The 23,929-nt window shown below is 42.3% G+C and overlaps 1 protein-coding gene across 1 annotated transcript in view; it reads left to right on the forward strand.

Moving 5' to 3' along the window:
- The window catches only part of LOC148117082 (uncharacterized), a 16,589-nt gene extending 13,613 nt beyond the window's left edge, over positions 1-2,976 (forward strand). The window contains exon 2 of the mRNA XM_087903235.1: positions 2,301-2,976. The gene's annotated coding sequence lies outside the window, so the exon portion shown is untranslated. The remainder of the gene's footprint in view (positions 1-2,300) is intronic.
- Positions 2,977-23,929: the final 20,953 nt, after the last annotated feature.

Consider the following 23,929-nt stretch of genomic DNA (forward strand, 5'->3'; position numbering starts at 1 on the left):
ACAGCCCAGAAAGCGGGTCGACCAGTTGTCCCGTCCAGTGTTGGAGCTTTACAGCAAAGTGTCGGCTGGACTTTTTTTTTTTTTTTTTTTTTTTAAAGAAGTAAGGTCGACCAGTTGGCCGAACGATCGGTTATCCTCCTTTGTTAGATTGCTATCTAAACTTGAAAGGTTTTCTTGACTTACTGTTTACTTACTTATCCGGGCCGATCCTCACACACCTTATTTATTTATTTATTTATTTATTTATTTATTTATTTATTTATTTATCTATCTATCTATCTATCTATCTATCTATCTATCTATCTATCTATTTATTTATTTATTTATCTATTTATCTATCTATCTATCTATTTATTTATCTATTTCTTTATTTATTCATTCATTTCTTTCTTTATTCATTCATTTATTTCTTTCTTTATTTTATTTTCTATTTTATTCTATTTTATTTTAGCTATCTATTTGTCTATGTTTTCTCTTTACCTATCTAGCCATCTATCTATCTCTTGATTGATTCATTTGTTTATTTACTTTTTAGTTGTTTATTATTTTTTATTTCTTCCTTCCTTTATGCATTCATTTATTTATCTATTTAGTTAGTTATTTAGATAGTTAGTTTTGTATTTACCTAGTTATTTTTTATTTATGGGTGCATTTAATTATTTATTTAGTTATCCAAAAAAAATTCAAAGATCTTGTTTACTTGCTTATCCTCTACTTTATCTATCTATCTATCTACCTATCTACCTATCTATCTATCTACCTATCTATCTACCTATCTCCCTACCTACCTACCTACCTACCTACCTACCTATCTATCTACCTATCTATCTACCGACCTACCTATCTATCTATCTACCTATCTACCTACCTATCTATCTATCATCTATCTATCTATCTATCTGCCTACCTACCTACCTATCTATCTATCTGTCTGTCTGTCTGTCTGTCTGTCTGTCTGTCTGTCTGTCTATCTATCTATCTACCTATCTATCTCCCTATCTATCTATCTATCTATCTATCTATCTATCTATCTATCATCTATCTATCTACCTATCTATCTATCTATCTATCTATCTATCTATCTATCTATCTACCTACCTGTCTGTCTGTCTGTCTGTCTGTCTGTCTGTCTGTCTATCTATCTATCTACCTATCTATCTCCCTACCTACCTACCTATCTATCTACCTATCTGTCTGTCTGTCTGTCTGTCTGTCTGTCTGTCTATCTATCTACCTATCTATCTCCCTACCTACCTATCTATCTATCTATCTACCTATCTATCTCCCTACCTACCTACCTATCTATCTATCTATCTATCTACCTATCTCCCTACCTCCCTCCCTACCTACCTATCTATCTATCTACCTATCTACCTACCTACCTACCTACCTATTTACCTATCTATCTATCTGTCTTTCTATCTATCTATCTATCATCTATCTATCTATCTATCTATCTATCTATCTATCTATCTTAGATATATATTTATCTACTTATTTTATTATGTATGCATGTATTTAGCTAGTTAGTTATTCAGTTATTTAGTTATCGGTCCATCCATCCTATAATGAATTGATAGGTAAACTTTTTAAAGATCTTCTTTAATTACTATCTTTAATTACTATTACTCTGGCTATCCTCCACTTACTTTACTTTTATCTCTCTCTCTCTCTCTCTCTCTCTCTCTCTCTCTCTCTCTCTCAATTATTTATTTATTTAGTTATTTATTTAGTTATTCATTCAATCATTTACTTATTTCTTCAGTCATCCATCGATCGATCTATCTATCTATCTATCTATCTATCTATCTATCTATCTATCTATCTAATCTCTGTATCTGTCTATCTGCTCAGCCTGACAGATTTACTTATTGACTGTTTTTATCATTTATTTTTATGCACTCTTTTATTCAGTCTTTCTTTGCTTATTTATCTGTATTTTTATGTATGTATTCTCTTACTTTATTATTCTTTATTTTTTTAATTTACTTTTTTTAAAAAAACACTTACTCTCTTTTAGATCGATTATTTCCTTCCTTCCTTCCTTCCTTCCTTCCTTCCTTCCTTCCTTCCTTCCTTTCCTCTCCTGACTGTCCTGGAAACATAACTGGCTAAGAATATGCTGGCTGGCCTCCATCTTACTGAAATGGAATTTGATGTTGTGAATTTGATTTGAAATGAAATTTGATGTTGGGTAGGCGCAGGTTTGGGCGCAATAGCTGATCAGATTCCCTAAAACTGTTCCAATAGAAAGCAATTCTCTCTCTCTCTCTCTCTCTCTCTCTCTCTCTCTCTCTCAGTTCAGAGATCTCTGGGACCATATACCAGCACATCTGGACTGACGGCAACATAGAAAAGAAGAAACATGGAAAGAAACATGTCCCTCCCTGCTGGACACACAGAGAGAGAGACCTCCTCCTGCTTTGGGTGGGTGACCCCCCCCCCCCGAGAGGTTGTAAGAACAGGATCTGAGAATGAATGCTGCAGACAGCATTTTATGGAGAAGAGATTCCACATTTTGTGCTGTAGTTGTGAGGTAAAGAGGGGCCTGTGGACTGCGGTGGGGTGGGGTGTGGCTTCTCAGGTCCTGTCAGGGCAGGGAGGGGCTGAAGAGTGGGCGATAGAGATAGACTCCAATCATATGTTAATGTCAGGGCCTGAAGTTCCTCAAAAGGGGTTGAATGGAGACCCTTGCTTATCTAAAAAATGTCTGACCTTGGGGAAAGGACTTTTGGAAAGCAGGCACAAGGGGGGGGGGCGGGGGGGGGGACTCGGGAAAGCTCCCTCTCCCTCTCGAAAGGGACTTTCGACATATCTTCATGATATCTTCTTACTTTCATGATACACTTTCACGATATCTTCTTACTCTTTTCCCAAGGATACCCTACCATTCTGATCATTCTGTACTGACTAACTTCCAATGTAAGTCAATGAAGAAATAAAGTAAGGAAACAAATAAAGAAAAAGTTCACTGTTGTTGATTGATTTTTGATTTCATAATGAAACTTTCTCTCTCTCTCTCTCTCTCTCTCTCTCTCTCTCTCACACACACACACACACACACACACACACACACACACACATAAACACTTGAGTGAAATTTTAAATTAATTTGTATGTATATTAAATACAGGCCTCTTTATTCCCAGTATTCAGGAGGCAGAGTTTGAGGCTGCCAGCCTGGTCTACAAGAACAAGTTCCAGGACATGTTCCAGATTCAGAGAAACCCTGTCAAAAAAAAAAAAAAAAACCACAAAACAATAAATAGAATAAAAACGATAAATAGACACTATTTCCTACAACTTTATTCAGGGGACAGAGTGCACTCTGAAACTCATGTTTTCCAGGCAGGGCTATGTACCTAAAGGCTATGTCAGGCTGGAGAGATAGTTTAGCGGTTCAGCAATGACTGCACTGTCTGCTCTTCCAGAGGACCCAGGTTCTATTCACATGGCAGCTCATAGCTGTCTGGAATCCTAGTTCCAAGGGGGGGGGGGAGAGAGAGAGAGAGATGCTTCATGTCGATATACGAACAAACTGAGAAACAAGGAAAGACGGTGCGGGTGGCTGGTTGGTGGGCTTTCAGTTCCCTGACAGCGATAAGCACATGATGGAGGAACCGCAAAGTTGTTCCACTATGTGGGTGTGATGAGAGATTGTGAGTGCGTGTCCTGTCGGAACAAAGCGAGTCCCGTAGTTCATAAAAATTACCCCAAAACTTCAGCAGAATTCATTTCGGTCTTCCTAAGTTTGCAAATGTGTGATTAACTTGTGAGACATCAAAATTCTCAGTCACAGATAACGAGGAGCTAGAGTATGCCACACAACAAAAATCAGATTCCTTGATCTAGAGCCACAATGAACATGCCTTGGAAAAGGGGGACGAGGCCCACTTGAATCACAATGTCCATCGGAGCGAGAGAAGAGTGTGCAAAGGACACGAAAGGAGAGATCGTTGTGGTCCTTCCTTTCTTCCTCTGCTCGGGAAGTGACTGAAAGATGAGACTTTGTCCGAGCGGGTTCTGACTTGAGTCTCCCCCTCTGTGGGTATTAGTCGATCCTCCCTTCTTTCTAGAGTGTGTGTCTCTCAGACGTTACCCCGCTTTCCAGGGCAAAGCTTTCTAAGCCTTATTCAGAGACCTCAGCCATGTGCTCTCAGAAGAAGCCTGGTCGTATAGGGGTGGGTGCCAAACTCGCTTGCTTGATGCTTCAGACTCATGTCATTGAAGCATAGGACATAAAGATTCATCATAAAGATTCACAACACACACAAAGCCATCCTCACTTACTAATGGCCCAGGACACCCGGAGCGTTCTCAGCCAGGCTGTGTGTGGTGGTGGGGGCGTGCCTTTCATCCCAGCACTCGGGGAGGCAGAGGCAGGCAGATCTCTCTGAGTTCAAGGATGGCCTGGTTTACAGAGTGAGTTTTAGGATGGCCCAAGATACACAGAGAAACCCTTTCTTCAAAAACAAAACAAAACCACACGAAAAAAAAAAAGAAAAGAAAGGAAAAAGACAAAAGAAGAGGAAAAAAGAAAACAACTGCAGTCTCTTCCCACTCTCTCACCCACTGTCTCTAAATAGTTCTCAGGTTGAACCCGGAGACCAGGGTGTCATTCATAACTGGAAAGCCAGAAACCTTAGGTTGATGCCTCAACCCTGCTAATGGCTGTGATAGAAAGCATGGTAAAATCAGGCTTTGGCGGAGCACGACTCACTCTCCCTTTTTCTAGTATGACTGGTACACAACAAAAAGGAGTGGGGGGGGGGGTGATAAGCAGTGCTGGTATTGAAATCTCACTGACCCCTTCGGCACTCAGCGTGAATGAAGAGCATCTCTAGCAAAAGGCTACATGCTTGTCAATTCCTGACTTTGTACAATCAACTACCGTGCATCTTGGATGTGCGTTGGCCCTTTAGGGACGCAGAGAAACATCCCAGAAACTGCCCCCCTCCCCAGTTCCTGAACCCTAGCCATGGAAGGCTCAAGGCCATCACATCCAGCAATCTCTCTAGTCCCTGCTAGTGGGGAACTAACTCACTTTGTCTTCCCAGGACCACTGATTTCTCCATGGTTCCCTGTGAGATCTGGGGCCAGCTTTCTTCTTCCCTCACTCTGGCCTCCTCACGATCTCCGTTCTCTCTCCCAAGTAGACTCATCAGTCTAGACGACATGTCTAGAAGCGAGGAGTCTTACAGGCACTGAAAGAGTGTGTCTTGAGGGCCGTTGGCATTTCTAGGACACAGGTGACATCACAAGATTCTGAGAGCTCTCCGGGATACGGTAGAATTTCCAGAGAAGGGACTGCTGATGTCATGAGGCATGGGACTTTACCTCCTTGCAACTATTTCTCCCTGAACTGACTGAGTGCAAGCTGAGGTTTGCTTTCCAGGAGTCTGTCCCGTGACACAGAGGAAGCCATTCAGTATCTCCTCTTTCCAAAACCAGAAATTTCTCTCTCTCTCTGCTTCATGAAAGTCTTTTCACGACTCCCTCCACCCATGGGGAGTTAGTTGAACGCACACTTTTTTCATGAATGGACCTTCTTCTCCTGAACGGATATTCATACTCAGTCATCTGAAAAATTAGGCCAGGATGATACGGAGGATGAGGGCTGAGTCCTCTGAAGTGAACAAGCACCTAGGGAAGGCTAAACTGAAGGGAATTTGACTCTGAGTGGCAAGAGATGTATAGCTGCCCCTCAGCTTCAGAAGAGCTGCTGCAAATGCACGGAGGAGGCAGACATATCAGGCTGAGGGACCAACTGGGCTCTCCGCATCTTCCCGCAGCGTCAGAGCTGTGTGGAGGGGCCGTGTTCAGAGGGAAAGGGCGTTTTCTAGAACAGCACACATTTTTTTTTTTGATTTTCGAGACAGGGTTGCTCTGTAGCTTTTGGTGCCTGTCCTGGAACTAGCTCTTGGAGACCAGGCTGGCCTCAAACTCACAAGTGGAGTGCTGGGATTCAAGGTGTGAGCCACCACCGCCTGGCAATTTTTTTTTTAAAAAAAACTCAGACAAAACTTGACCCAAAACATCCTACAGGGTTGGAGGTCATTAAGTTAGTTAGTCTAATGCTGGTGGAGACTGTGTTGGGCTGAGATAAGGTGGATGGTGAATTATTTTTGAGAGGATTCCGTGCTAGCTTCTCATTAAGTCTCATTCTAAAGCGGTCAACTTTAAAATGAAATCCTTACGATGCATTCTCTATTGTTAGGAACACACAGTGCATCATTCCTTGTTTTTGCCATCTGTAAAGGCACAGCAGTGGGACTGGAGAGATGGCTGCGAGGTCAGGAGCCCTGGCTGCTCTTCCAGAAAGGAAGAAAGAAAGAAAGAAAGAAAGAAAGAAAGAAAGAAAGAAAGAAAGAGATCTGGTGCCCTTTTCTGCTCTGTGGGCATGCATGGAAGCAGACTGTTGTATACGCAATAAATAGATAGATAGATAGATAGATAGATAGATAGATAGATAGATAGATAGATAGAACGGCAACTCTGATGCCCCTGTCACTCTGGGGATGCAACACTTCTGAAGTAACTTTCCCCAGTCTGCTTCATTATGATGCAGTCTCATTTTTAATCAACATTTAGAACAACCGCTGATTGGAGCAGAATATTACATTTTTTAAAACACATTTTATAACCTTAAAACCATGACGCTTATATTTCTGGCTTTCTTTTTCCCTACAGTGGTAATTTTACTTAAATAATGTAACAGGTGAAGATTCTTGTATAGATTTTAGTAGAAGAGTGTACCTGAGGTAGCTAGCTGCTAGGGAATGAAGGAAGGAACAAGAACTCTTATCGACTGAGGCATATCAGTCTCCCTTAGGGCCCAGCAAAGGGTCTTAGGCCAGAACATACATCTGTTTCTTGAGTTAAAGATTTAGCTTTAAATCTTTTTAAAAGATTTTTTTAGTTAAAGATCGGCGGTGCAGCTGAGCCTTTTTCTTACTGGGCCGGGATGGTCCACACCTGCTTCCAAGAGTATTGCTTATTCCGTGTAGCCTGTGGTGGGAAAAAACGGGAGGAACTGGGATGGCATCCCTTTGGTCTTCATTGTAAACAACAGCAGCATCTAGATTCACCCTCTGGCTTTCAAAGCAAGAGGGTTTATTGGCTATGTCTCTGGGGGTCAGAGAAGCAGGATTTCAGGCGACAGAACCAAGGAAGAAGCCATACTCGAAAGCCAAATCATACTCCGGATGTGACTCCACTGACACTAGCATGTGGCTAACTGATTTAGGAGGTTTCACTCCTCTGGAAGGTGGTAAGTAGTGCCATCCCTGGGCATGTGAGCTTGGGCCATAGAGGAAAGCTGGCTGAGCAGAACAGTAAGCGACACGCCGCCCTCTCTCTGTGGTTTCAAACCCTGCCCTGGGGATTTTGCATTGGCTTTCCTTGATCACGGATTCTCAGACAGACCTTAACCCCCGAAACAGAATTGGGGATGGGGGAGACAACCTACCTACCTACCTACTTTAACGAGGGAAGTATTTGGCTCAATGCATGAGATCATCTGTTAAGGTTTCTGTTGCCCAACTTGTCTCATGCTGGGAGAGCTTCCCTCATGACCTGTTTCAAACTTGGTAGTACTGAGCAAGTCTGAACTGCATTTGCCTACAGAGAATCCCAGGCACTGCCATCGTGTAGTCAGTTGACAGTATAGACTATTTGTACTGAACGAGTAGGTAGGTAACTGCCACACTATTTCATTAGGTGCAAAGGAACACACACAGCAGCAACCTCTTTAAGGTCCAAGGACTACTGCAAAGTCACATCTAATGACTAAGAACAAAAGTGCTACATCACTCGCAATTCCCCTGCCTTTCTGCGTGAACGTCACAAAATACTCCCTCAGGGTGGACAGACAGACAGAATTGACCGAAACGAGGGATCTATTTACAGGATAGCCAATATCTTCAAATTTGGGGCACACACAAAGATTTCTGATCACAGACCTTCCACGAGTCATGTAACAACTTCCGGGTGTTGGAGAGGTTTTGTGAATTGTTATGACAGGTGAATTCTGTGAATTGTTTCATTTTTTATTTATGTATTCACTCATTCATTCATCCATCCATTCATCCATTTAGCTGTCTGTCTGTCTGTCTGTCTGTCTGTCTGTCTGTCTGTCTATCTATCTATCTATCTATTTAGTTATTCTGTATATATGTCTGCAGGCCAGAAGAGATCACCAGATCAAACTCAGAAGCTCTTAACCTCTGAGCCATCTCTCCAGCCCCAGTTCCTTACTTTTTCAAGAAATCTACTTGTTTGCTCATCTATTTATTTCCCCTTCTGTGCGTGACATGTACAGATGGGGCCGGGAGACAAGGGAGCTAGTGTGGTGAGAGGAAGGCGCCCGCTGGTCATCCAATGGTAAATAAGGCTGGGAATAGCTGACTATTAATTCATTAGAATACGATTAAAACTGTTCCAGTAGAAAGCAATTGCTTTCTTTTCTCTTTGCCCAGAGATCAGACTGACTGCAACTTGGAAAGAAGTCGACCCTGCTGGACAGAGACCTCCTGACTCCTGCTTTGGGTGGGTGACCTGAAGAGGTTGTAAGGACAAGATCTGAGAATGAATTCATCTTATGGCTGCCAGCAGCATTTTATTGAGAAGAGATTCCACATTTTATGCTGTTTAGTTACTTAGATGAAGAGAGGGAGGCCTGTGAACTGGCATGGGGTGTGGCTTCTCAGGTCAGGTCAGGGAGGGGCTGAGGAGTAAGTGTAGCCACAGCGTTGGCCTTGACAATAGCCGCCAGTCATATGTTAATGTCAGGACCTGAGAGTTCCTCAAAAGAGAATGCCTGACCTTGGGAAAAGGACTTGTGGGAAGCAGGCACTAGAAACTGTGGCTTCATAGTTTACCAGAGAGCTCCCTCCTGAAAGGGAAAGTCATGATGGATATCTTTTCGCAAGGATCATTCTGGACTGACTGTCAATAAATAAATAAACTATGAACAAACAAACAATAAATAAAAAGTTCACTGTTGTTGATTGACTTTTGATTTCATAATGAAACTTTCTCTCTCTCTCTCTCTCTCTCTCTCTCTCTCTCTCTCTCTCACACACACACACACACACACACACACACACACACAAACACACACACACACAAAACAAACTATACATTAAAAGAAAGCACAACACCTTTACTCAGGGGGCAAAGTGAACTCTGTGAACTCTGAAGGTCATGTTTTCCAGGCAGGACTATGTAGAGAGATGCTCCATGTCGGGCTGCAGAGATAGTTTCCTGGTTAAACACTGACTGCTCTTCCAGAGGACCTGGGTTCAATTCCCAGTATCCACATCCACATGGCAGCTCACAGCTGTCTGTAATCCCAGTTCCAGGGACCTGAGAGCCATGATCAAAACACAAATGCACATAAGATAAAAATAAATATTTTTTTAAATAAACAGAGAGAGAGAGAATATATAAACAAACCGAGAAACAAGGAAAGATGGTGCAGGCTGGCTGGTGGGCTTTCAGTTCCCTGACAGCAATAAGCACATGATGGAGGAACCACAAAGTTGTTACACTATGTGTGTGTGATGAGAGATTGTGAGTGTGTGTCCTGTCAGAACAAAGTGAGTCCCATAGTTGATGAAAATTACCCCCAAGTTTTCAAATGTGTGATCAACGTGTGACAGGTTGGGCTAGAGATGCTGAGAACTGGGGTTCACCCAGGGGAGCCCTCAATACAAGAGCAGACACTCGCTCCCATGAAGAGTGAGGGATGGATTATTCCTGCACTCAAGTTTAAGGAAGGATGAAGGGCTTTCCTTAAACTCACAGATATGAAAACCACTCACAGATAGGAAATCCACTCACAGAAATTGCAGTCTCAGCCGGGCTGTGGTGTGTGGTGGTGGGGGCATGCCTTTCATCCCAGCACTCCAGGGAGGCAGAGGCAGACAGATCTTTGTGAGTTCAAGGATGGCATGATTTACAGAGTGAGTTTTAGGATGGCCCAAGATACGCAGAGAAACCCTTTCTTCAAAAACAAAACAAAACAACACAGAAAAAGAAAAGAAAGGAAAAAGACAAAAGAAGAAGCAAGAAAAAAAATTGCAATCTCGTCCCACTCTCTCATCCATTGGCTCTAAAGAGCTCTCAGACTGAACTGGAGACCAGGGTGCCATTCATAACTGGGATGCCAGAAACCTTACGTTGATGCTTCAACCCTGCTAATAATGGCTGTGATATAAAGCGTGGTAAAATCAGGCTTTGGCGGAGCACGACTCCCCTTTTCCTATTATGACTGGTACACAACAAAAAGGAGCTGGGGGGGGGGGCGTGATGTGCAGTGCCGGTATTGAAATCTCACTGATCCCTTCCACATTCAGTGTGAATGAAGAGCGTCTCCAGCAAAAGGCTACATGCTTGTCCATTCCTGACTTTGTCAAATCAACTATCATGCATCTTTGATGTGCGTTGGCCCTTTAGGGACGCAGAGAAACATCCCAGAAACTGCCCCCCCCCCCAGTTCCTGAACCCTAGCCCTGGAAGGCTCAAGGCCATCACATCCAGCAATCTCTCTAGTCCCTGCTAGTGGGGAACTAACTCACTTTGTCTTCCCAGGACCACTGATTTCTCCATGGTTCCCTGTGAGATCTGGGGCCAGCTTTCTTCTTCCCTCACTCTGGCCTCCTCACGATCTCCGTTCTCTCTCCCAAGTAGACTCATCAGTCTAGACAACATGTCTAGAAGCGAGGAGTCTTACAGGCACTGAAAGAGTGTGTCTTGAGGGCCGTTGGCATTTCTAGGACACAGGTGACATCACAAGATTCTGAGAGCTCTCCGGGATACGGTAGAATTTCCAGAGAAGGGACTGCTGATGTCATGAGGCATGGGCTTTTTATCTCCTTGCAACTATTTCTCCCTGAACTGACTGAGTGCAAGCTGAGGTTTCCTTTCCAGGAGTCTGAACTGTGACAAAGAGGAAGCCATTCAGTATCTCCTCTTTCCAAAACCAGAAATTTCTCTCTCTCTCTCTGCTTCATTAAAATCTTTTCACGACTCCCTCCACCCATGGGGAGTTGGCTGAACACACACTTTTTTCATGAATGGACCTTCTTCTCCTGAACGGATATTCATACTCAGTCATCTGAAAAATTAGGCCAGGATGATACGGAGGATGAGGGCTGAGTCCTCTGAAGTGAACAAGCACCTAGGGAAGGCTAAACTGAAGGGAATTTGACTCTGAGTGGCAAGAGATGAATAGCTACCCCTCAGCCCCAGAACAGCTGCTGCAAATGCACGGAGGTAGCCATATCAGGCTGAGGTACCTACCAGCTGGGCTCTCTGCATCTTCCCGCATCATCAGAGCTGTGTGGAAGGGCCGTGCTCAGAGGGAAAGGGCATTTACTAGAACAGCACACACTTTTTTTTTTCTTTTTGATTTTCGAGACAGGGTTGTTCTGTAGCTTTTGGTGCCTGTCCTGGAACTAGCTCTTGGAGACCAGGCTGGCCTCAAACTCACAAGTGGAGTGCCCGGCAATTTTTTTTTTTTTAAAAAACTCAGACAAAACTTGACCCAAAACATCCTACAGGGTTGGAGGTCATTAAGTTAGGTAGTCTAATGCTGGTGGAGACTGTGTTGGGATGAGATAGAGGATAAGGTGAATGGTGAGTTATTTTTGAGAAGATGGCATGCTAGCTTCTCATTAAGTCTCATTCTAAAGCGGTCAACTTTAAAATGAAATCCTTACGACGCATTCTCTATTGTTAGGAACACACAAGTGCATCCATCATCCCTTGCATTCACTCTATGTAAAAGCACAGCAGCTCTGATGCCCCTGCCACTCTGGAGATGCAGCACTTCTGAATTAACTTTCTCCAGTCTACTTTCTTATGATGCAGTCTCATTTTTAATCAACCGCTGATTGGAGCAGAATATTCCAATTTTTAAAACACATTCTAAAACCTTAAAACCATGACACTTATATTTCTGTTTTTCTTTTTTTCCCTACAGTGGAGATTTTACTTAAATGATTTAACGGGTGAAGATTCTTGTTATTTTAGTATAAGAGTGTGTCTATAAAAATTGTGGTATGTGTGTACATGTTCTGAGGAGGACAGAAGAGAGTAGCAGATCCACTGGAGCTAGAGTGACAGGAAGTTGTGATCTACCTGAGGTAGCAACAAGAACTCTTATCCACTGAGGCATGTCAGTCTCCCTTAGGGCCCAGCAAAGGGTCTTAGGCCAGAACATACATCTGTTTCCTGAGTTAAAGCTTTAGCTGTTGTTTGTCAGAGAGTGCCAGGCTCGGCGGTGCAGCTGAGCCTTTTTCTTACTGGGCCGGGATGGTCCACACACACCTGCTTCCAAGAGTATTGCTTATTCCGTGTAGCCTGTGGTGGGGAAAAAAAAAAAACGGGAGGAACTGGGATAACTTCTCTTTGGTCTTCATCGTCAACAACAGCAGCATCTAGATTCATCCTTTGGCTTTCAAAGCAAGAGGGTTTATTGGCTGTGTCTCTGGGGGTCAGAGAAGCAGGATTTCAGGCGACAGAACCAAGAAAGAAATCATACTCGAAAGCCAAATCATACTCTGAACGTGACAGCACTGACACTAGCATGTTTGCCGATTGATTTAGGAGGTAGTTAAGTAGTGCCATCCCTGGGCATGTGAGCTTGGGCCTTAGAGGAAAGCTGGCTGAGCAGAACAGTAAGCGACACGCCGTCCTCTCTCTGTGGTTTCAAACCCTGCCCTGGGGATTTTGCATTGGCTTTCCTTGATCACGGATTCCCAGACAGACCCTAACCCAAGTAGGTAGGGGAAACAACCTACCCACCTACTTTAAGGGAAGTATGTGGCTCAAATGTGTGAGATTATCTGTTAAGGTTTCTGGTGCCCAAATGAGTCTTCAGTTTACCCAAGAGTCCCAAACTTTTTTTTTTTTTATTTTTTTAATTTTTTTATTTTTTATTTTTCGAGTCAGGGTTTCTCTGTGGCTTTGGAGCCTGTCCTGGAACTAGCTCTTGTAGACCAGGCTGGCCTCGAACTCACAAAGATCCACCTGCCTCTGCCTCCCGAGTGCTGGGATTAAAGGCGTGCGCCACCACCGCCCGGCCGAGTCCCAAACTTTTAATCACCCCTCCCCCCCAACTCCTCCATGCTGACTCCCATCATGCCGACGTTATTGCCTAGAATTGCAGTCTGGTCATTGGGAAACTCTGGTCTACGCCAGTAGGAAGGATCCAAATTGGGTTTTATTGAATGTGTAGTCACCTCATACAACAACTGAGAAGCTAAAATGTTAAGTTTATAAATCATAGCCCCACACAGATGATCTGAGCACATCAGTTCTAACAGTGTCTTGTTCCGGGAACTCTATATAGTCACAGTCTACCGAGTATTTATTTATTGAGATTTATTGAGCTCTCCATCTTTCTCTGCTCCCCTCCCTGCCTCGCCCCTCCCCCCTCCAGCCCTCCCCCAAGGTCCCCATGCTCCCACTTTACTCAGGAGATCTTGTCTTTTTCTACTTTCTACTTCCCATGTAGATTAGATCTATGTAAGTCTCGCTTAGTGTCCGCATGGTTGTCGAAGTTCTCTGGGGTTGTGGTTTGTAGGCTGGTTTTCTTTGATTTATGTTTAAAAACCACCTATGAATGAGTCCATGGGATCATTGTCTTTCTGAGTCTGTCTGGGTTGCCTCACTCAAAATAATGTTTTCTAGTTCTATTCATTTTCCTGCAAAATTCAAGATGTCGTTATTTTTTTCTGTGGTGTAGTACTCCATTGTGTCAACGGACCACATTTTTCTTATCCATTCTTCGATCGATCGAAGGGCATTTAGGTTGTTTCCAGGTTCTGGCTATGACAAACAAAGCTGCTGTGAACATAGTTGAGCACATGTCCTTGTGACGCGATTGAGCATCCTTTGGACATAGACCCAAAAGTGGTATTCCTGGGTCTTCGAGGAAGGTTGTGCCCTACTTTTCTGAGAAATCACCACACTGACACCCAAAGGGTTTGTACCAGCTTGCATTCCCACCGGCAATGCAGGAGTGTTTCCTTTTCCCCCCAACCTCTCCAGCATGAGTTGTCATCAGTGTTTTTGATTTTGGCCATTCTTACAGGTATCAGATGGACTCTCAGAGTTGTTTTGATTTGCATTTCTCTGATGACTAAAGATCTTGAACGTTCCCTTAAGTGTCTTTCAGCCATTTTAGATTCCTCTGTTGAGAGTTTTCTGTTTAGGTCTGTACTCCATTTTTTTTTTTTTTACTGGATTATGTGATCTGTTGGTGTTTGATTTCTTGATTTCTTTGTGTATTTTGGAGATCAGACTTCCGGGGTTACTGAAGTGGGGTTAGTGAAGATCTTTTCCCATTCCGTAGGCCGCTGTTTTGTCTTGTTGGCCGTGTCTCTTGTTTTTCACAAGTCTTTCAGTTTTAGGTGGTCCCATTTATTAATTGTTTCTCTCAGTGTCCATGCTGCTGGGGTTATATTTAGGAAGTGGTTCCCTGTGCGTTCAAGTTCAAGTGCACTTCCCACTTTCTCTTCTATAAGGTTCAGTGTGGCTGGCTTTAGGTTGAGGTCTTTGATCCATGTGGACTCGAGTTTTGTGCATGGAGTTCATTTTCATTTTTCAACGTGTTGATATCCAGTTATGCCAGCACCACTCGTTAAATATGCTCTCTTTTTTCCATTTGATACGTTTTGCTTCTTTATCAAAGATCAGGTGTACGAAGATGTGTGGATTGATAATCCGGGTCTTCTGTTCGGTTCCGTTGGGCCTCCTGTCTGTTCTTAGGCCAGTACCAGGCTGTTTTCAGTGCTGTAGCTTACAGAGTATTTTTTTTCCTGATCTAATCACGCCACTTCCCAAAGGAAAAAGAGAGGAGAAATCACTGAATGATGAGACCATTACTTGAATGAGAAAATGGGTAGGTACCCTTATGCTTAAAGGTGTATTATCTACAAAGTGCTAAAACTTAGAAGTGAGTCTTAGGAGGCATGTCATTACACAGCTTCTTTCCAGATGTCTTCAAGTTGGTCCTAAACAGTCTATTCACAAGATGGGACCTCAGAGCTTCAGTACAGAACAACACGTTTTCTGTCCAACTGAATCTTCAAGTGGTTTGATAAGGATTTTGTATTCTTGTTCTGTCAAGGATTATTCTTTTTTTTTTTTTAATATAATTCAAGGGAGAGTGTTTTTTTTTTAAAAGATGTATTTAGTGATTATATTTCTTTTCCCTTAGGGATAAAGAAATGGAGAAGTATTTTGAAGCAGTCAGTCACAAAAATAGAAGTAGGGAGGACGTTTCAAAACACCAGGCCATTAAACTTCAGCTACAGGGAAAAACAAAACAAAAAACAAACAAACAAACAAACAAAAACCCGAAGCCAGGAATCATTGCAAACATCTGTATGTTCAGATACCGAGCCTGAGCAAGTTTGAGTGCCTCAGATTTGCGGATTTCATGTGGATCACAAATTGTGCTCAAGTTACAGCTGTTAGTGTCAGGGTGAACTCTGACACACCGACTCGACTAGATTCCTGTCTGCTGGGCTCTGATCTGCTAGAAAAGCCAAAGAGCTAAAGTACCTCAGTTAACCTCTTCTGTGCCCCACCTTAAAGGAAAGAAAGGATGTGTGTGGCAAGTCGGTGCCCGCTCAGAGACCCCACACATTTGAGGACAGAACAGAGAAACAAGATCGGGGCAAGGGAGGTTCTGCTGAAATTAGAGTTATGGATGGCTGCCACTGCCAGCTGTTTCTTGTCTGCTGTGAGAACAGGAACTCAACAAAGACAGAGACATGCCAGGCAGGAGGTTTTGATAGAAAACTGAACTGAACTGAATAGAAACTGGCTATTCCGTTTTAGTGTTTTCAGAGTTATGTCCGAGGAACCTTCTACTTAAATGAAATAAAACCAAATCCTTTCAAATATCCAGGTGTCCTCTGAGGTTGGGGAGGGGGGGATGACGGAAAAACAAAACAAGGATAAGAGGGATTTTAGTTGTTCTAAAGTCCTCAGGCAGGGGCACAACTTCCCCAGGAGAATAGCCAGAGTTCATTGGGCAACTGTCTGTCTCCTGTTGCATTGTTTCAAGTTTGTCTCACTTGAGGTTGGATGATGTCAGCCGTAAGATTTTCATCTTTTACGATCATGTGAGATTCTAGCCATTTTTTTTTAATTGAGAGAGGGACACATGCTCCCTCTAGTTCTATTGGCTGTACAGCTTTGACCAAGAAAGCAGGTTGGATTTCATCAAAGAATTTCTCTCCATTTTATATTTCACCTTTGATTGTTATTAAGTGTCATCTAGAAGGTTTGTGGTCTTTCAGGAACACTTTCCTAATTCTCGTGTGTGTGTGTGTGTGTGTGTGTGTGTGTGTGTGTGTGTGTGTGTGCGTGCGTTTTGTTTTGTGAGGCAGGCTTTTTCTATGTAACAGTGCTGGAAAGTCCTTGCAAGATGAGGCTGGCCTTGAACTCACTGACATCTTACTGCCTCTGTGTCATTTCTTCCTACTTGGTTGGTGTTTGATTGCTGTTTTGAGTTTTCAGATCTCATGTTCAAGATCAAGATCCTTTCTAACTCCGTGTCCTTGTGACACAAACATTAAAGGGTGTGGCTACAGCTCCACTGGACTTCTTTGATGTGAATATCTGCTGCCTTTCCTATAAACATTCTTGTTGGAGTTGGGAAATTGAAAGTTGTTGACTTGAATTCACTCATTTTCAGGTTAGATTGCAAGAAAAAAATAAAAAAACAAAACAAAAAAACCCTTTATTTTATTATTTCACATTGTAACTTGATTTTTTGTTGTTGTTGCTTTTTTGACACAGGAATTGGCTTTTTATTTGTGTTCCAGACAATCTATCTCACTACACGGCCCAGGACTTCTTTCTGAAGACTTCCATGAAAGTAGTCAGCTACCCAAAATATCCTGCTGCTGCTGCTACTGCTGTAATTTTAGAAAAAAATAAAATGAAATAGAAAAAGAAAATAATAAATAAAAAATTAAAGTATTTTTGGTGCAGGGTTTCTCTGTATAATACTTTTAACTCACTATATAAGCCAGGCTGCTCTCTCTCTCTCCTCTCTCTCTCTCTCTCATTTAATTTATGACTTATTTATTTTTGCTTGTGTTTTTGTTTTGATTTTAGAGCCGAGGCAGGGTTTCTTTGTTGCTTTGGAGCCTGTCTTTGGAACTAGTTTGAGGCTGGCCTCAAAATCACAGAGATCCACCTGCCTCTTCCAGACATGGAACCCTTCCCTTTGAATGCTTTCATCTTGTTGAGTTCAAAAGCTGCCCCATAAACAATTTCCAGAAACCACATGGTGGGAATCTAGTGCCCTCTTCTGTTGACAGGGCCTAGAAATGCCTATTTGCTGCTCTCTTGTTGGAGCTGGGAAACACTACCTTCTTGCTGAAGTTGGAAGATTGTTGAATTCAGTCATTTTCGGGTTTCTCAGAAAAAACAAAACAAAACAAAAAGCCCCTTCTTTGTTTTATTTCACATTTTAACTGGATTTTTTTGAGACAGGACCTGTCTTTTTATTTATGCTTCAGACAAACTATTTCACTATATGGTCCAGGACTTCTTTCTGAACACTGCTGCTGCAAATACAGTCTTATAAGAAAAACTAAAACTGGCATTAAAAAAGAGAAAAGAAAAAAAACTGTCTTTTTTCTTTTCTTTTCTTTTCTTTTCTCTCTCTCTCTCTCTCTCTTTATGTTTTTTTCTTTTCATCTTTTATTATTTTTTGAGGCATGGTTTCTCAGTTCCCTAGCTGTCCTGGAATTCACATAATAGACCAAGTTATCTTCTTGGTGACATTCTGTTTTTGTTCTTGTTACCTATCTGTATATCCACATTTCTTCTCTCTCTCTCTCTCTCTCTCTCTCTCTCCCTCTCCCTCTCCCTCTCCCTCTCCCTCTCCCTCTCATTTATTTATATATTTGTTTGTTTGTTTGTTATGTATAGAATATTCTGTCTGTGTGGACGCCTGCAGACCAAAAGAGGAAACCAGACCTCATTACAGATGGTTGTGAGCCACCATGTGGTTCCTGGGAATTGAACTCAGGACCTTTGAGCCATCTCTCCATCTCCCCTCATTTTATTTATTTTTTGTTTGGTTTTGTGTTTTGCTTTACAGGACAGGGTTTCTCTGTTGCTTTGGAGACTATTTTTGAAACTAGCTCTTTTCTTGAAGACCAGGCTGGCCTAAACCTCCCAGAGATCCTGCCTCTGGCAGATATGGAGCCAGTGCTTTTGAATGCCTTCATCTGGTCAGGTCAAAAGCCACCCCACCTTTACACACACACACACACACACACACACACACACACACACACACACACACACCACACAAACCAAACACAAGCCAAACAAAAACCCAGGCACAGGCACACCCACAGACACATAGATAAACTTTTAAATTAAGTTAAATTAAGTCCCACACAGCTGGAAGCACTCTCTCAATTAAAAGTAAAATAAAATGTAAAAGAGTGCAGTGCTAAGTAGAGTTATGAAGATGTTTTAAAATGTGACTTCTTCCCTGTCTCCCCCATATACAGGAGGCACATCAAGAGATTTAAATAGAATTTGAAATTGGCCGGGCAGTGGTGTCGCACGCCTTTATTCCCAGCACACAGGAGGCAGAGGCAGGTGAATCCCTGGGAGTTAGAGGCCAGCCAGGGCTTCAAGAAAGGAGCTAGTTCCAAGAACAGCTAGGACTGTTATGCAGGGAAACCCCATCTCAAAAAACGAAACAAAAAAATTGAAATTAAACTACATGTACAAGAAATTAATAGAACAACATACTAGAAACAAAGCTGGGTTGTTGTGGTGCACACCTTTTATCCTAACATCTAAGAGACAGAGGCAGGTGGCCCTCCTTGAATTGGAGCCCAGTTGTGTAGAAAAGACCCTGTACCAAATAACAAAAATGTATACATGTTGAAATAAGAGAATAAAGAAAAAAAAAAGAACGAGAAAGGAAAGAAAGAAAGACAGAAGATAGAAAAAAAATGAAGAAACAAAAGAACAAAGGAAGGCAGTGCAGGGGGCCTGGTTGGTGGTTGAGAAGGGAGCCCTGGCCTAGTGACATCCTCTGCCATGTCTGCTGTGACCCCGGCACCACATTCCTCAGGAGCTGTAAAGGGTCTGAGAATAAAATGACATTTTTTATTGCTTTCTGTCTAAAGTGAAATTGCTCCAGACAAACAATTCACTGTGTCAATATTCCTGAAAATGATGGCCAAGTGGGAATTTTTCATAGTATTTCATGACTGTTTTAATGTTCTCTGCATCTCATGTCTTTCTCTAAGCAGGCCCAGGAACCATAAGAGCCTGTAGCTGATCTAGCAGATCTCCCATGGCAGGGGCCCTGGCCTCCACGCCTGTCCCCTGAGGGCACCTGGCAGGCATGGGACTCCAAATTTTACAGACTCATTTCAAAAGTTCAAGGTCACCAGCCCTTCCTAAACCAGTCAAGGGTGAGGCTACAACTTGACTGGTCTGTTTAGATATGCATATTCTGGTTCTCGTTATTGTTGTTTTTGCAAGGACAAGGCCAGGACCAGGTATCCAAGTGGGAATTTTTCCATGGCTGTTTTAATTTTCTCCAACTCCGCATTTAGTTTGAGAAGTGGGGGTGGGGTTGGACAAACCCAACAACTGGAAAGGAACCCCAAGCAAGCAAGCAAATGGTTGCCATGGTGAAAAGTCTTTGAAAGGAGATTAGGTGGCAGGGAAAAGCCCTTGTTACCTCCCTCCTCCCACCCAGTTCCTCCCTTAATTGTGGCAGCCCCTTGGCCCACATAGTCCTTTCACTGATTGTGATCGATCAGACACACTCTTTGCTTTATTTTTTATTTTTTGAATTGGGGTTGAAGTCAATGAATTGAGCTCTTAGATTATTATTATTATTAGTTTATTTGTGGTTTTTCTATATAGGGGTTCCCTGTGTATCCTTGTTTGCCCTGGAACTCACTTTGTAGACAAGGCTGGCCTCAGACTCACAGAGATCCAGCTGCCCCTGCCTCTACCTCTGCCTCCTAGTGCTGGAATTAAAGAAATACAATAAAGAAATGTGCTGCCACCGTTACCCAGCTGGATTTTTTTCCAATGGTGGGCAATGAGACCTTTTTTTAAAAAAAATGAAATAAAAACCATGCTATGGCATGGTCTCATACAGGACTATGATGTATTTGGTGTAGAAATCTACTCTGAAACATATTTCATGAGAGCTGTCTAGTTACCTATTGATGTTAAAACTCACTCCCCCTCCTTAGGGTCTAATATTGACTGACCCACAGGTCAGGGCAAGATCGTAAAAATTCCTTTATTCAGAGCTAATGCATGATGTAATATATATATTACACACACACACACACACACACACACAGACACACACACACACACACTCACTATACTACTATAAAAATTGGTTTCAGAAACCAGCCTTTTGCCACAGTGTCAGAAGGCCAAACTCTGCCTGTGGTCTCAGCTAACTGATAAGCTTTTGTGCCCCACAGTGCTTATTTTTTTTTTTTTTTATTTTTAAATTTGCTTCTGGTTTTCCTAGGATCTGGTTTCTGGAATAAAGTTTGCTTCTGGTTTATTAGACTTTGTGGTGTTCCCATCGTTGCATGACCCACCCCCACCCCCGACCCAACATTTAAGTGGCTTTCAGCTATTTTAGATTCCTCTGTTGAGAGTTCTCTGTTTAGGTAGTACTCCATTTCATAAATTGTATTATTTGTTCTTTAGATGACCAATTTCTTGAGTTCATTCTGTATTTTGGATATCAGTCCTCTGTCTGATGTGGGGTTAGTGAAGATCTTTTCCCATTCTGTAGGCCGTCGTTTTGTCTTGTTGGCCATGTCCTTTGCTTTACAGAAGCTTTTCAGTGTCAGGAGGTCTCATGTATTAATTTTATTTCTCTCAGTGTCTGTGTTACTGGGGTTGTATTGAGAAAGTGGTTTCCTGTGCCAATGCGTTCAAGTGCATTTGATTTTATTTTTAATTCTTATTTTATTATTTTTGAATTGTGAGTGAAGTCAATTAATTGAGCGCTCAGATATTTTTGTTGCTGTTGTTATTATTATTATCTGTTTATTTGTTTTTTATCCGTCGTTTTCCTACATTGGGGTTCCCTGTGTATCCTTGTTTGCCCTGGAACTCACTTTGTAGACAAAGCTGGCCTCAGACTTACAGAGATCCAGCTGCCTCTGCCTCTGCCTCTGCCTCTGCCTCTGCCTCCTAGTGCCAGAATTAAAGGCCTGAACTAAACACACAGTTTTTTAAGATAGAGTTTCTTCTCTGTGTCACTTTATCTGTCCTGAAACTCACACTGCACAACAAGGTAGCCTCACACTCACAGTGATTTGCCTGCCTCTGCCACCCTGATCTCTGAGGACTGAGAACTGGGAATAAAGAAAGGCGCTGCCACCATTACCCAGCTAGATTTCTTTTGCAATGGTGGGCAATGAGACCTATACATTTCCTCAAAGGACTGAGTTCACTGTGTGCCAGGAGTTCTTGTAAGGGCATGTTTTCATTTGTTTGAGGGAATTCTCTCTCCCTCCCCCCCCTCATTCTAGATCTCTACTTTGTCTCATTCCTCACAGGAACTTCTCTGTTTTTCTTGATTTTTTCCCCTCAGTCTGTCTTCCACAGTTTTTCTTTTCTTCATTTTGGACTCTCTCACCCTAGACAGGAAGCTAAAGGTTTATGATATTTTTATTTGCATGTATAGTGTATTGTCACAAGTTGGAGAATCTGGAGACAGTGAATTCAAATCATGATCCTCTAGAGGCTAGGAGACAGAAAACAAAATGGACCTTGAAAATATGGTGCATGGTGTCCTGTATCTTCCTGTCTTGTCTGCAAAGGGCCTTCACTTAAATGTTTTGAATTGTGATCCCCCACCACACACACACACACACACACACACACACAGAGGCACAGCCAGAGACACACAAATACATTTGTGAAATTAAAGGTCTGGAGAGATGGCTCGGTGTGTGCGGTGGCTTTTTCTGAAGAAGTGGGTTCAATTCCCCGGGCACACATAGCAGTGGCTCATAAGTGATTGTAAAGCCAGTTTCTGGATGATCTGACACATTCATACCACTGCATATAAAATAGAGTTAAATAAATCATTAAAAATTCTTTAAAAATTTGAAATTAAACTAAGATCTACACAACTGGAAAAAATGTCTCAAATCAAAGTAAAATAAAATGTTCTGAAATAGGACACCTTCCATGCCCCACCCCACACAGGGTGCTGGGATAATAGGTTTCCCTAATTCTTGAATGGCATATTGAAATTATTTCTTTCTACTTAGTTTGCATTTGAGTTTTTTTTTAAATCCATGCCTATTTTATTTATTTATTCATTTATTTTTGGTTTTTCAAGACAGGGTTTCTCTGTAGCTTTGGAGCCTGGGCTGGAACTAACTCTTGTAGACCAGGCTGGCCTCAAACTCACAAAGATTCACCTGCCTCAGCCTCCTGAGTGCTGGGATTAAAGACGTGTACCACCACCACCTGGCTTTACTTGTTTCTTTTGTTTATTTTTGTTAAGCCCTACATTTTTCTCTGCTCCCCCTCCCTGCCTCTTCTCTCCTCTTCAACCCCCTCCCAAGGTTCCCATGCTCCAAGGAGATCTTGTCTTTTTCTACTACTCGTGTAGATTGGATCTATATATGTCTCTCTTAGGGTCCTCGTTGTTGTCTAGGTTCTCTGGTGTAACATGACGGGGGCCGGCTTGTTGGGGCTTCTGTCCCACCTGGTACCCCAACAAGCCAGCAAGTCCCAAGGAAAATCACACACAAGACTCCATAAGGTTATAAACTGATTGGTCCATTAGGTCAGGCTTCTTGTTAACTCTTATAACATATATTACCCCATTATCCTTATCTATGTTAGCCACATGGGCTCGGTACCTTTCTCGGTGTGACAGCTTACATGTTGCCTCTTCGGTGGTCTGTACAGGAATGCCAGAGGAACCTCTCTGCTTCCCAGAATTCTCCCAGTCTCTTTGCTCCACCCCTACTTCCTGTCTGGCTTTCCCGCCTATACTGCCTGCCTGGCCAATCAGCGTTTTATTAAAATATGATTGACAGAATACAGATAATTCTCCCGCACCATTTCCCTCTCTTTTTTTTTAAACAAAGGAAAAATACCCATAATCCATTTGTTGGGAATGTGGGCGTAGTATTTTAGGCTATTTCCTGCTGGTTGGGGACGCTGATAATCTTAAGGGGACCTAAAGAAAATTTAGAGTTATAATCAAGTTATGACTGGAGTATCCTGTGAGTCTCGATCATCTCAGGCAGCAGTCTTGGATCAGTTCTGGATGTAGACCTCTGTCATCTGGGCCATCTGTTCCTATCGGAGATTTTTTAGGTGGCCTCCCTTGGTCAAAGGTGATTATTCTTAACTCTGAATAAATCCAGAGTCTCTCATTTTCTGTGGAAACAAAAGCAAAATCTCTTCTCCAAAGTAACATACCTTTTGACTTTAGTTTTGAAGCCAAGGTATTTTCAAAATGTCTATCTTGGATTAATTCTGTAGCATTTATAAACAAAAGTCTTTTAGCAGCTGTTTCTCCTTCCTCAGCATTCAAACAATTTAAAGAGAGCATAATAGCATACAGTATCAAGATTCTCTGTGTATTTTCCATCTTTATGCGGCTTTATTTCAACCTCTATTTCTTTTAATTTTACTTTTAACTTTTGGCTTTTTGAGACAGGTTCTCTGTATATATCTTTGTCCTGGAATAACTCTGTAGGCCAGGCTGTCCTTGAACTCACAGAGATCCTCCTGTCTCTGCTTCCCCAGTGCTGGGATTGAAGGTGTTTGCTACCACACCTTGAACTCAGAGATCTGTCTGTCTCTGCCTCCCAGGCATTGGGATTAAAGGCGTGTACTACCACAC

Source organism: Myodes glareolus, unplaced genomic scaffold, assembly GCF_982192425.1.
Source record: "Myodes glareolus unplaced genomic scaffold, mMyoGla1.1 HAP1_SCAFFOLD_81, whole genome shotgun sequence".
In the NCBI taxonomy this organism is placed as follows: domain Eukaryota; kingdom Metazoa; phylum Chordata; class Mammalia; order Rodentia; family Cricetidae; genus Myodes; species Myodes glareolus.